The 11,837-nt window shown below is 32.5% G+C and overlaps 1 non-coding gene across 1 annotated transcript; it reads left to right on the top strand.

The window, feature by feature from the left end:
- Positions 1-4,829: 4,829 nt before the first annotated feature.
- TRNAK-CUU lies at positions 4,830-4,902 on the top strand. The gene has a single exon. It is a non-coding gene; the product is annotated as a tRNA-Lys (tRNA).
- Positions 4,903-11,837: the final 6,935 nt, after the last annotated feature.

Genomic DNA, 11,837 nt, shown 5'->3' on the forward strand with positions numbered 1-11,837 from the left:
TTTTTTTTTTTTTTTTACAATTTTCTTGGCTATTTAGTTTTTTTTTTATTTTGGAACATGGACAAAGATTGATGAAAATCTTTAGGGGTCGTTTGGTTCGCAGGGGGTAATCGGAATGGAATGAACAAAGGAATAAAAATCCCTCAAATTTAGTGTGTTGTTTGTTTTAAAAATCAAAGGGAATCACATCACCACCACTACACAAACCCCTCTTTCTTCACTATCCCACTTCTCCAGCCACCCCGCCCCTCGCCGCACCTGCCCCACCCCTCATCGCACTTCCTCTCCTCCCAAACAGCTTTTCCCTCCCCCGAAAACCTTCCCCCACCCTGAAACTCCTTCATAATTTCAGATCTCATTCTCACTTTTGTTTTTTTTCTCTCCTCCATTTTCATGGATTCTAAGAGTGATTTAGATCAATCACTACTTGCACAGTCTAAAACTCCTACCCCAACGAATTAGAACCCGAAGATGAAGCGGTTAAAATAGAACGATTCGACTACGAATGATGTCACTGTCGATTCCGCCCCGACTAATGAGATTGATGGGTTAGATACAGGGATTGATGAATTCGATGAGTTTGATCCTTTATTTGGTGATTCCAATCAGTTTTCCGCGAAACGGGTTTTGGATTTTGATGACAGTTTTGATGGGTTGGTGGTTTTGGGTAGTTTCGGTGGTGGCTGGGTGGTGGCGTCAGTGTGTCGGCGATTTGTTGGTGGCTAGGCGATGGTTCTAGTGGTGGTTGGGCGGTGGTGTCGGTGGGCAGTTGGTGTTTCGAGGGTGGTCAAGGTAGATGGGTGAAGAGGAGTTTGGGGGTTAGGTTGATTCCTTGAGGGGGTGGGGAATGAAAATAGAGGAAAATGGGGTAATAGGAGGGATAAAGGGAATGATTGAATTTGCCTACCAAACATCAACAAAGGGAATCATGACAGTTGATTCCCTTTCCCTTTGTTGAATACCCCTAACCAAACGACCCCTTAGTTTATTTAAGAGAACTTAAATAAAAAAGGGAAATTCTCAATGGTGACCCTCAACTTATGCTACGCACCAATGTTAACCTCCCTTTTTTTTATTATACAAAATGACCTTAGTTAAGAATTTTATCCCCCTAATAACATTAGTTCATTAAATAGTTAATTAAAATTAACTATGGTTAATTTTTTTAAAAAAAATAACACTTTAAAAAAATAACAACCACCAACCCATCCACCCACACCACCATCTCCACCAACCAACCACCCTATCCTCCTTCCCTTTCACTGTTGGCGACCTACTGCCTGACTACCTCTAGACCGCCGAAATTGAAACGATGACCACCCCCGACCCCAGATCCCTGAACCCAAACCCCCAGACCATCGAACCCAAACCCCACAACCACTTTATACCGTCGAACGCCCCAAGCCCCGACCAGTTTTCGCCCCCTTCCCCTTCCCCTCAGCCGCCACTAGCTGTACCGAAACCACCCTCGCCCGAAAACCAAATCCCCAACCTGAACCGAAATCACTTTCAGATTTGGGTAGGTGGGGTGATTTCGAGTTGTTGTTGGCGAAGAAGAGACTCAGAGGAGATAGAAAGGGAGGGTTATGGGTTATGGTGGGAGGAGGAGCGGTGGTCTGGTTTTGGGTCTGAAGGAGGTGTCAGGTCTTGGTCTAGTGTGGGGTTTCGGTTTGGGGTAAGAATGAGGGTAGAGGTGGTGGTGGCGGCTGGTTGAAGGTGAAGGTTGCGTCGGCGACTAGTATCATCAGCTGGTTAATGGTGAAGGGGGCGGCGTCAACTGTTTAACGGTGAAGGGGGTAGCAACGACTGGGTGAAGGTGGCTGGTTGGTTTTTTTTATTTGGTTTTTCTTTTTTTTCTTTTTAATAAAAATATAACCATAGTTTAATTTTTAAAACAATAAAACACTCATTAATGTCATATTTGGGATAATTTTTTTTAAAAAGTTCATTTTGTATAATTAATTTTCAAGAGGGTTACCATTGGTGCGTAGCAGAAGTTGGGGGTCACCATTGAGAATTTCCCAATAAAAAAAATTAAAAATTTGATATAGTGAGCAAAACCCATATTTGTTGTTATTGATTTCAGTTATGTCTTTTCACTTTTTTTTTTTTTTTTTTTTTTTTTTTTTTTTTTTTGCTGAATTAAACTTTTTTTTGAAACAAATCAATTCATTAATCAAAAGTCATACGGCATCTACAAATGAAATTATTGAAATTGAAATTGCAAAGCTAAAGAAAATTAAGGGAAAAATGGTCGGAAATAGTGTATTTCCGTAGGAATTAGACTGTTTCCGACCTAAACAGCCAAAAAAAAAAAAAAAATAGAAAACCCTAGAAGAGAGGAGGAGAGGAAATTAAGTTTTACTAATATTTTATTTGTTCTTTAAAATTACTAACTTTAACTGATTAAAAAATAATATTTGGGATTTATACTAAACTGAAATTAATACAAATTTTTTTTACCAAATATCTATACTTATATCTATAAAAACATAAACCACTCATACCACGTGTCACACCTTTTTAAAATAAATCACTCATGCCACATGTCATCATCTCCTTTAATATTTCATTTTATATTTTTTTAAAAAAGGCATATATAATGCTAAAGTCTTTATACACGACTTGCAAACTTAAGTAAGAAAATGAATTATTTCATTATAAAAATAATAATAATAATTTAAACTAATTAGTGCACATTACATATAACATATTTTTTCCTAAAAAAAAAATATAACTTATTACAATTTACTACTTAAAATATGAAAAGAAAAAAAAAAAAACCAAGTACTCGTATAGTCTTTTCATCTACTAATAGACTTAAACCAATATGTCATTTCATATTCCACAATATCTATGTATATTAGTTGACTAACTTCCTTGATCTTCTTCCACAACTTCACCATCCCTCTCTTTTCTTTTAAGTTTTAACAATGACTGTCTATCCACCATATATGTCATAGAAATAATTCAATGATGTCAATATTATATCAAAAGGTTCAATGGTAAAGAGTACCAACACATATGGAGCATTATATTTTATCATCAAAACTCAAACAACTCATTTTTATTTGATGGCTTTGTTTAGTCACCAATATTATTTCTACCATTGATGAAACTTATTTTAATCGTATATAATTTAAACTTTTTTTTTATTTTTTTTATTTAATTTCTTCTCTATATATATATTAGCAATTATTTTAATTACTCTTATTATTATTTCTCTTAAGTAATTAATTTTATAGGTTTTTCCCTTATAATTCCAATTCCATTTATTAGCTCCGTGAAGTAGTCCACAGTAGTGCACCAGTCCCACTGTCCCACATTGTCCTTAATAACAACACCATCCCTGAACCCCACGGCTCCTAGCAGTCCTGCATCAATGTTCACCTTGTAATAGGGACTCGCTAGAGCTGAGCCTGGAGGTGCTCAGATATTACGTGCAACTATTTTAATTTTGGGTAATAAAAATTATAAAACTTTGTAATAAATATCAAATTTGGATTTGGTTCTCAATTTGTTTAAATTGTAAGTGAATGGTTGTGCATGTTGGAAAAAATAGTGCTTTAATTTCAAGGCTATAGGTAAAACCATATGAATACCAAGTTGTTAAAACTTGGAAGACGAAGGAACACAAAGAAACTCACAATTACTTGTAATAAAGATTACTGAATTGAAAACGAAATTTCGATGCAACCGAGGTGCACAATATTCACCAACTGATTTCATAAGATTTACACACCTCTCCTACACAAACTTATGTCCCAAAGATAGAAATTGCGTTAAACATATGCAATCATATATACTCTGGCCCTTTTTTTTTTTTTTTTTTTTAAAATGCGTCAATTTGACTTTTTCACTATTCACATGTCATGTTTGACTTAATTTTTTGCTATTATAAATAAAATAAATAAATATTATTATATTATATATCATTAGATTCATCACAATGCCTACTTTCATAATATTAATTTTGTTACAATTTTTACTAATAGGCAATTAAAGATATTAATGGTCAAAATTAAATTACGTATTGACAAATGTGTTGATCAAATTGATGCATTAAAAAAAACAGAGGGATTATTTCTAACACTGAGGAAATAGGGATCTCCACAAAAACACCCCCCAAGTAGTGGGTTTCGAATCCTTATTATCCCCCACAAAACATTGATAACGGATTTCTGATAGGGATGACAATATTAGATGGATCAGATATCCGCTAACCCGATCCATGCACCCGCTTAAAATAAATGGACGAAAACCTGAAATAAATGGATGAAAAGCGGGAGACGGATGAGGTGGATGATGGATCGGATCGAATGTGGATGATGATTTTTTCACCCACTAACCATCCACCCACCCGTTTAACATATATAAAGATTTTTAATCTAAGAATTTTAATTGAATTTTTTAAAAAATATACAATAAAAATACTTTATTTGTTTTCTCAAAAAAAAAAAGCAAACTTTATTTGTTGCAAATTAACTTTTTCAAAGAATATGTAGTTTGTGCATCCTTTTTAATTACAAAATAATAATAACTTATGGTAGAAATAACCATAAATTAAATTTTATGTGATTTTTTTTCCCCATAATATTTATCCATTAGTCACCCGTTTCACCCGTAGATGATGAATGGACGGATACGGATGATGGGTGAAGCGGGTGATGGATGGATGTGGATAAAGCGATTGGAATGATGGATGGATGCGGGTGAAGCTTCACCCGATCCAAATCTGATCCATTGCCATCTCTAATTTTTGTTGGAAAACTTCGTAATAGTACAATAGACAAATATAAATATAATATACATATGAAATTAGCAAGTAAGCCCGTCTAGCTCAGTTGGTAGAGCGCAAGGCTCTTAACCTTGTGGTCGTGGGTTCGAGCCCCACGGTGGGCGTTATTCTATTTTTATTTTTATTATTTATTGTTTGGGTCGATGTTCTTTATTTCCTGGTATTAAACTATATTACTACTATATTTCTTTTGGCACAACAACTTTAATATTTACAAAATCAACTTATCAACCTATAATTTGGTTGAAATAAAATATTTTTAAACAAAATAATCTGTACTTGTATCCCGAATAAGAAAACAACCGTGATTTAATACGACGATTGGCATGTCGAAGTTGGTGATAAGGCTAGTTATAGGACCGCACTATTTGATAAAAAATGTTTAATTATGGTTTAGTTAATTTAAAATAAAGGTTAGGGCCTGGGGAAATAATTCTAATTCTGTTTAAAACCAGATAACAACAAATTAGTAGGCTAGTAGCTCAATAGAAAAGCTCTAGATGAAGTGATCAGCCTAACAGTTGCCTTGATAGCTAGAGACCATTTATTTACATTGTGCAAACATTAATTAAATGACAAGATTGATATAGTAATATAAAAAAGAAAAAGAAAAAGGTAAAACACTAAAAAATAACTCGTTCACATTTTATGTTATTGTAATTATATCTTAAATTATATACACACACTCACGTAAACCTTATATAGTACTTGTATGTGACACCAAAGCACGTAATGTATCACAATTTTCTACTCAAAATCTATATGCACGTAATGCGTGTTTTAAATTTATATACACTAAGCATGTGAAATGAGTATGTAAAATCAAGATCATTTTTAGTGGACACTACCCCCTACCCCAGGCCATCCTCTTAACTTATACTTTGCATAATAGAGATATAAATTAAAATTAAATGAAAACAGTTTATTTGTTCTAATCTCATTTCTAAATAGACATTATCATGCACTCTATTTGCCTTATGTAATAGAGATATTTATGTTATTTAAAACAAAATACTCCATTTTCATCTCCAAATGAATACTCCGTACTTCATTTAATACTGATCCGTAACGTAGAAGTTAATGGAGGAGGATCTTTGTGATTGTTCATGTGAAATAAACTTCTAGCTAGCTTAGAGTTCCAATTCATATATCCAATCCCATATACTAGTATTTTCTCACTTATTTGATAATACTTGTATAATATTCTGTAGATTTTAATTGTCCCCGCGCGCGCAAAAAAAAAAAAAAAAAAAAAAAAAACCTACTATTGAAGCTAAGGATTCTGTGCTTAGTTATGCAATTGTAAAATTGCAACATGCATCACCCAAAATTAATTTTCTTGAATGTTCGAGAATGGCTGAATGGGATGATGCAAAGCAATGTGGGACAGTAGGACAGATCAAAATAGCAGTTAAAATGAGTTTGGGATCTTTTTTCTACGCCCTAGAGTTAAAGGACATCCCTTTAATTGCTACTTACATGTGCATTAGAATCCCACTTACTTGGTGTAATGATTAACCTCTTATGTACAAAAACGTGTGCCCCAATTGCTAATTTGTCAGAGCCCATCATATCTCCTCTCCTTCATCTTCTACTTCAATTCCACCTTTTTCAACTTTCTTTTCTCCATTCCTTTCTTGGAGTATTCATCATCACAGCTCATACTGTCATGTATAACATTTATTTTTTCTCTTATTAACTTTTATCACTTATTAACTTCACTCGATCATAAATTAACAAAGCAAAAAATGGACTTTGAAGCAAACCGTTGGGAATGGATGGGAGAGAGTAGTAGCTAGGGTGACTTCAATCCTCTGATTTCTAGGGTTGACTTTGTGCTTTTCGATGATAATATTTTTTTAATTTAATTATAAACATACAACTATACAAGTATTACAAAGTGTTCCATCATAACTTGTCAAAAGGCCTTCAAGCTACCTTGTTGCATGGTACAAAACTGATTAATTCTCATAACCTCTAAAATTGTTTTCAGTCAATTACTATCTTTATATATTCGGTACATTAACACGAGTATTCTTCCTTTAAAACAAGAATGACGACTTGCTAGTAGACAGTGGCGGATCCAGGATTTAAATAATAGGTTGTCCCATCCCATCATCGTCCACCGACCACATAAAATATCAAAAAATAATCAAAGCTTGAATAATGGACAAAAAAAAATACATAAAAAAGTTAATTTCATAAAGTAATTCAAATTCATATTACAACTAAAAAAGTACTAATTTTATTACAATTGCTCTCGACGAGTTTTCATATTTTGATAACGATGTACAATATCATCCATGCTTGAAATAATGTGACAAGAGTAGGCACTTTTTTAGTAAAAAAAACTTGAAATATCTCGAGTTGTTTTTATTTTCATTCTGAAATTGAAGTTAAAGGTTGAATTAGATAAATCATACAAGTAGGGTTCTCTCAAGGTTATTAAAACTAATAATATCATAAAAAAAAACGCCCATTGACCTCAATTTCAGTCCACCAAACCCCAAATCTCCAAATTAGCAATCACCATTCTCAATAGCTAATAAGCAAGTTGGACAACTATTATCATTTATCAATTAAACAGAAATAATACTATCCTCAGGTTTTATTGGCAAAGAAATTAGAATTCGGAGTCAGAATGGGAACACGAAGCTCATAAGCAATATTGGTCACTTTCTTCTTGTCACATTCTCACTCTTCTATAGCATTTTTTGGAGGGAGAATGGACGGAATGACTACTTACTACCTGAGCATCATCGAGTTCAAGCTTAGTCACGGAAAATTCATACAAAGGAGGTTGACAAAAATCCCCCCAAAACCGTCTTACATCTTATGATAAGTAAGATATTGAGCAACCAAAAATTGAAGAGTTGTTGCAAATTTCATGAAAAGTAACTCACACGGAAATTGCAGCAATAAACCTGAAGAACCCTGAAGTATGCAGCTATAGATCCTAATACTATATCAAGCACTAATCAAATCAAGAAATTTCAACCAAAAAAAAAAAAAAACTCATACACTGATATTAAATATACTGATAATTTTGATAATTAAACATTTAAATTGATGATTTCATATAGAATCTAATCAATCTATAATCTTATTTCAATGTAATTATATAAATTAAAAGTTTAAAACTAACTTACAAAAATCGAATTTGGGGAGCCACTGCACGAGCACGACGCTACGACAACCTCACAGACGGATTGACGGACGCCTCACGCCTGACGGAGAAGCACGAAAAGGCTGCCGGTGATACGGTGAACGGCGACGGGGGCACTGGGACGGGGCTGCTGCGGATTCAATTTGGGTGACTTTGAGACTTAGGGTTTCAATTTTGGGGGAATTGGGGATTTGGGGATATGTTCAGTGTTCTGCCTTCTGACTTTTCTAAATCATGAAAATGATGTTGTAAAGCCAAAAAAAAAATAAAAAAAAATTGTGAGTAATGGGATTCGAACCCATATCTCGTATGTGGTAGGATGGGGAAAAAACCACTAGGCTGCAAGCTAAAGATTTGATACTTATTTTATTTTTTTTTATAAAATAATAGGTTGTCCGCGGACGCACTATGACTACACGTGGGTCCGCCACTGCTAGTAGAGAAAAGAGAATGGCTCATTCTATTCTTTTGTAAGTACATGATCCTGGCCTCTAATAATAATGCCTACAGATTCAACAAATAATATTGAGTACCGTACACACTAATAATGAGCCTACAAAACCTTCCTACTTGCTAAAGGACAACCATTGAACTATATAGGCACATACCTACTTGGAATTTTAATTACTTAGCTTCTATTTGCAAATATTATTATTATAATACCATCAACTAAATTATACAACTCCGTACATGTACTAATATAATGCTCACCCCACGGAGTAATATGCAGGTAGTAATAATGAGCGGTGGTATACCAACAAATTATTATTGACTTACTTGGTAAGATTCTTACCTTAAAATCTTAGATCCTAGAGGTTTGAGATTCGAATCCTATCAAGTGAGGGTACTTTGAGGTCAGAGATTTCCTTACCCTCCCTCTACTTCCAAGTGTCTGGCCCGTAAATATTGGACTAAAAAAACTGTGAGGGTTGAAGTCTGGTCAGGATCCTCCTTACCATAAAAAAATAAAAATAAATAAATAAAATAAAATAATTATATATATATAGTCCTTAGGGCTATGATCATTGAATAGACTTCTTAAATTGGTATAGAGTTGAGAATAATTTACGATAAAAACATGCGTAAATTAGTGTAATTAATTGTTTATTTAAACTTAATCTTTTTCTTTTTAACTTCTTATTTATAGGGCTATGTTTATTTTTTCTTATAAACCCTAAAACTTTATACATGTTAATACGGAGTACTAATTTAGAAACATCTTATATACAGTCAAAATTTATATGTGGACAGTGTAAAAAATCAAACTGTGTCGATTATTCTGAACAGAATAGGTATGAGTATAACCTAACTTTGCCATTACTATCATCGTCGGTTAGTAACTTACTAATACCACGTAGCAAAGCAAATTGATCATCACTTAGAGTCTTAGACGTATCACATATGTGTGCATCTCTAACGTATTCAAACTGGAGTTCAATTAATTATTAATCATTCAAAAAAAAAAATCAAGTCAAAACAAGCAATTCATGTAGGAACTAATTCTTAACCAATAATGCATGTCAACCAAATTAATTACTCGTGGATCGCTTGAATCAGTGCATGATACAGCATATGTGTACGCAGGCTGGCAATGCAATGCTGTAAAATAGTTATAGTAGGAATTATGATGATGACCGAGTTAGTTCATGATGTAGAGTGAATCAATAGATTTTATCCCTTCTTTGCTTCAGAGCAACACCATCTCTTTCTCATTCTCCCCACCACCCCAATCTAAAGCCTTTCCTTACGGGAAGGTCAACAACATACCCAAGTTATAATAATGCTCAACTGTATAACAATCCTGCGCAAAAGTCTTGCACTTGACGGTCTCACAATTATTCAATCTAAAATTTGTGGTAAAATGAGTAGTAGAAAATTATAATGCTCTATATTATTATTTATTGGGTGATTGATCTTTACTCTTACAATAATAATATTCGTATATTCGTAACTTATATTGTCTAAAATTATACTTATAAATTGCAATTCTTATATGAACTTATTTTTAACATAACAAAATATATTGTCTTAAGTTATTTACACTTATTTTGGTTGTAATTAAAAAAAATTCTTTCATTCTAGCAATACTCCATAAATAGTACATTAATAAATTAATGTGAAATTGTCTCGACCAAACCTACTTTAAAAAGTTTGTTTATTGCCTTTTGATTATGAGCTCTAGCAGCATTGCAGAAGTCAAAATGCCCAAAGTGCTCTAAAATTCCAATTAGAGCTATTGCTTATACATTTTTATTATTAAATGGTTTGGACTTATTACCATTTTTACCACTAAGAGTATACACTAATTGTGGAATTAAAAGTTTGTTAGAATTGTTTTGTGTCTACATCTTTCGTGATTAAGGAATAAAATTCAATTAACTAATTGTCTAATTGGGTGATTATTCAATTAAACCTAATTAAGAAGTGATTGAAAAGTCTAATTCCTTAGTGTCTTTCTCGCACGTGACACGCATCTACTAATCAACTAAGACAGCTATTTATAATGGTGTGTCAGAAACATATGCAAAAATTCTTATGAAAGTTCTGCAATGGACAACAACACAAATGTCGCAAAAGCCAACTAACATTGTCATTAAATTAATTGTAATTAACTTATGTTTAATCTAATAATAATCCAATCTGAACAGAGTCATTTGATAAGAAACTTAGAATTTACCTAAGATGATTCTTGAGTGTTTAAAAGATAGTCTTTATTTTTTTTTTAAAAATAAATATATATATTTTCCTGAATCTAGTCAAGGAGTGATTGAAACAAACCTAAAAAATACATGGCATTAGTTATTTCTTGAAATTTTCATTTGGAAACCTAGTAGTGTTAGTCCCTATTCTCTTCATTTTGTTCAAATGATATTTTGGACTTGCTTGATCATAACTTTTTAGAGATCTGAGTTTAATGTTTAGCTTATTAATACCTATTAGATGTTTTACCATATGAAATTTTTTAATTCAGGTGCTTGGTAATTAAACAGTTTATTCAAAGAGTTTGGGGTGAAAAACCTCAAAATAGAAGTTTTTAAAATTATTATAGTTATTGAATATTTAGTTTTCAGGTATAGACTGAAAGAGCTAACAATTACGAAGTAACTCATATTTACCAAACATTTTTAAGCCTATCTTCGTTCATATGTAACATTACTATTACTACTCTGTACTCTTTAGTTAGAAACTAATTGGATCTCTTTGGTCCGATACACTTTTCAATATGCACTACGCGATTTGTGAACACTCCCAGTGCAACGCATGAATTTATTTTTCCATATCTATAATTACAAATAATAAAATGAAATTTAGGAACAGTGCCAAAAATAATCAAAACTTTGAGGTAGTATTTCTATTGTTAAAAAAAGAGAGGTAGTATTTCTATTTTTTTTTATTTTTTTTTTATGTATGTATAACTAGAAATCAAACAATAAGTTATAATATTTAACTTGTTTAGTCCCCAGGCGTTACATGGATAAAATGGCTATTATTTATTTAAAATAGTTGTCAATGTTCTTTATTCGATAAAAGTGTAATCATTATCTCATTAATTAATTTTGAAAGAAGTACTATATTTATTTATTCTTAGAACTTAGTAGGATAAAAATAGAGAAAAAAAGGGATGATGTCAAAAATAGTTTAGGCGAGAATTTTTTTTATAAAAAGTTGACATGTGTCTCTTAATGTTATCGGCATGTTTTGTTTTAGTACTCCTTCTGCCCCACAATACATGAGACGTTGGACTTTTTTTCACTATTCATGTATTAGGTTTGACCATAATTTTTTACTAACATTATAAAATATATATTATCTTAAAATATGTTGTTAGATAGGTATTAATATAAAGTTTCATAATATAATTTTTAAAATAAT

Source organism: Chenopodium quinoa, unplaced genomic scaffold (assembly GCF_001683475.1).
Source record: "Chenopodium quinoa cultivar QQ74 unplaced genomic scaffold, ASM168347v1, whole genome shotgun sequence".
In the NCBI taxonomy this organism is placed as follows: Eukaryota; Viridiplantae; Streptophyta; class Magnoliopsida; order Caryophyllales; family Amaranthaceae; genus Chenopodium; species Chenopodium quinoa.